Raw genomic sequence first — 3,759 nt, 5'->3', positions numbered from 1 at the left:
TTTCTAATGAAGTTTATGGTCCTCAAATCTCTAGTTTACAGTCTTCTTCCCATACAAGCCATGATGATAGATAGATGATAGATAGTAGATAAGATAGCACCATAGCATCAAAAAAGATACGACTAGATCTAATACGATAGATAGATCAGATAGCCATAGATACAGATCAGACTCACGCAACTAACGAACATACGCATAGATAACCGACTAATAATAATAATACATACTTTAATTTCATCCCAAGGGAAACTTCCAAATAATCCCAGTACAGACCCACATACACATAACACCCTAAATTTAAAATTAATCCAATAGCACATAAGCACATACCATTAAATTGGATGGATTAAAACTTTTGCAAGAGGAATTAAATGTGCCTGAGGGAGACCAAAATAAACTACGAAACAAATAGAAATCAAACGTGCAGGTTAACATTAAGTGTTTTAGAGGTTTAATGGTTAAACTATGTGCAATTAAAATTAAATTAGGCTTGCTCGACCAATAAATGAAAGTCACAAGCATTTAGCAAGGCTAGTGCAAGATGGGGAAACCTGAATGTTCATTTTAACTCAAACGGATGGTCCCCCAAAATTAAAAGGCCCATCAAAGCAGGATACGCGTTCGGCTACCCTCTGTGATTCATTTTTCAGTGAGTACCCCATCTTCCCAGCCTCCAACGCACCAAAACAATCAGATACCAACTGCTAAAACCAAAGGCTCTGAGCAATTGTTTCTGGAGAACTCAAAAATTCTTGTCATGACTTCTGGCTTGGTCCAGGCTACAAGTTGGAACCTGGATCACACAATCCCTAGCTTTGACCCCAAATTTTCTCCCATGACCCATGCAACACTGTCACACAGCTTAGGAAAAACACAGGATTGGCAGGCAGACCAGCTCAGCAGAAAATAACTTCAAGGGTTTTATTGGATGAAAGTAGCTTTACTGGGCAGTACCAGGTAAGCGCAGATACCGCACAGGCAAAAAATGTAGACACTGTTCAGGGTGTTTGGCGGTGACAGGAAGCCTCAAAAGCAAAAAGGCCAACACAAAGAACAAAGCCAAGCAACGAAGAACAGACAACTTGAACCAAAAATGAAACATACACCACTAAGTAACACTGGTGAAGTGGGAGCCATAACTAGACACACGGTGAACTAATCAGGGCAACGAACCTAGACCAATCAAAAACTGGAAGGGCACCCAACAGAAAAAAGACAGGAAGCTGAAGTTAAACACAGACACATGATAAGTAGGCCATCTCTTCAACTTGAAAACCAGGAAATAACTGGTGATCGGAAAAGCAGGTGCCGCACAGAAACACTGAAACTGTCACACCCACGTTCTTGCCTGAAACACAACTAACAAATACCATTTTTCCATTCCTGCTTCTAACACCATATTTACAGTTGTGGCCCTAGGCGAGAGAAGGAAAACAAATCCAGACACATACTAAGTCTTTTTCGTCATTGTGAGTCTTCCTGTCACAGGTTGGGCTTATTATCAGGCCTGGTTATTGTTTTTGCTCTCACAGCCTGGCTTGCATGACCTCACCAGTCCATGGACTTGAATTTTGGACTCCTTGGCAACCTGCTCTAACTGTGAGACTGCTTTTCCACAGCGAAGTTATGTGGCTCCAAGACTAGCTTCCAGCGCAACAAACATTATTGCCGGCAACATAACTATACTCTTTTATAATACTTGTCGTTTTTTTAATAACCCAGATAAAGCAACACAAGGCATGTAAACTTGATCATTGGTAACGCTTGTAAGAGGTGGATGGTAGCAGATTGTGTTCTGATTCTGATTTTGATTCTGATATCCTGTGTGTGAGGAGCTGTGCGTTTTGTTGTGCCTCCCTCTAGTGGCTCACCTGTGTCACTGTAGGTTTGGGGCTACAACAATTCAATTTAATTCAATTTTATTGTAACAAGCGTCCGAATTTACACAGAAGTTATTCCGGGACACTTTTGGCAAATTTAGACAGGTCTTAGACGAATTCCTCATTAATATAACAATTTACAGAAGACCCAACAATTACCACCATGAGCAGCACTTGGCGAACGGCTGGCAAGGAAAAACTGCCTGTTAAAAGACAATGACACAACAATGAATTCCTATAAAGGACTATAGGCAACAGGAGGCAGTAAGGATGGTAAGGTTTCATGTACAGTATAGACCTCTGTGACACATCCATGAAGGTTAATGCATATCTGGTAAAGTAGATATAATGTAATATTTTCGGACTTAATGAGTTGTGGAGGACCCCCTGAACCAACGGGCACACAATTGGGGATTCTGAGGGCTGCAGAGAATGCAACCTGTCCTCCAGTCGGCCACTCTTGGAGTGTGACACACAGCAGGTTCAGGTTCCACCCACATCCATGCAGGCACCTCAGCCAACCATTAGGAGTCACTACTGCAGTGACTATGACATGAACCTTTACTGGCTTCCCACCTGAACAATATCACCACAGTAAAGTATTTTTCCTCTCAGTAAATTCATCTTTTATTACTGAGACCTCAATGTTGCTGATAATGTTATCATAATTATTTGGCTGTGACATGACAAAAAGTTACTTATACAAGTTACCTACTTACTTTTGTTTAGGCACTGACAACACAATGTACAAAACAACACAGCTGTGTCTACAGCTCTGAAAATGCTAATGAATGTATTTTACTTTTTTATGACAATGTTTAGCCACTCACAGCACTGGGTTAAGGTTTGGAAAAGATTTCAGTCTTGGTTTAATACAGGAATGGAAAAGTCTGCAGTGACTTGAAACATGAGGCAAGATTTGTTTACTCTTATGATTTACCCCAAATCACGTTTTTTTTTACCCCTAACCCAAATGGTTAGTCAGGTTTAAGGGGGCGTCATCTCCTGCCGTTTATTCTTAAAAATAATAATGGACATTGGACATGTAATCTTCAGTGGCTAACTTTAGAAGATACTGGCTATCTATTATGATGTAAGTCTCTCGTTTCTTTCTGTGCTGCAGCTTTCAGTGGGGAAATGAAGTCAACCAAAGTGATCTAATAGCACACAGTAGACAGGCTCTGCTTCTGTACAGGACTGTGTGAAGGAAACAGACCACACCTCAGAGGGAAAATAGGGTAAAAAACATCCTCAGTAAACAGCCTGAGAGCAGGAAACCCTCTCTCTGGCCCTGACTAGCAGTGTTTCACTTCCATCTCTGGGCTGAGGCGCAGACACTGAAGGGCTGGGCAGAGTTGGCCCTATATTTAAATAATAACACACTCGGCACAGAAACTGATTCTTTTTTTTTTACAGGGTTTCTGCAGCATTTAAAAGGTTAATTAGAACTTTTTAAGACTATTATGAATGCAATTTTCACCTGTTTAAGTCCATACTGATATGATGGCTATGAAGGAAAATCAGTACTGGTTCCATGCCAGTTTCATTTTGTAGTTGTTACAGCATGATCAATACACATCCCCGTCAGATTGGTCACAATTGGTGATTCTATGTAATTCTCACCCTGTGCCTTGAGCCCCCTCTGCTGTCAAAATTAGAGCTTTACTCTCTCTTTGCACTATTGGTTTAATTACAGAAAGAGCTAGCTTATTAGTGTATTCCTTGGACTCAAACCTTACAGGGCAGAACCTGTACTGTCAAATTAATGCACCGGCTGTGGTGCAGAGGCAGATCAGGTCGTCTCCTAATTTTAAGGTTGTGGTTTGATCTCCAGCTCCTCCCGCCACATGTCGAAGAATCCTTGAGCAAGATACTGAAC

This window comes from Morone saxatilis, unplaced genomic scaffold, assembly GCF_004916995.1.
Source record: "Morone saxatilis isolate NCDOM2014 unplaced genomic scaffold, NCSU_SB_2.0 Contig11, whole genome shotgun sequence".
NCBI classification, from domain to species: domain Eukaryota; kingdom Metazoa; phylum Chordata; class Actinopteri; family Moronidae; genus Morone; species Morone saxatilis.
This window is presented reverse-complemented; position numbering follows the sequence as displayed.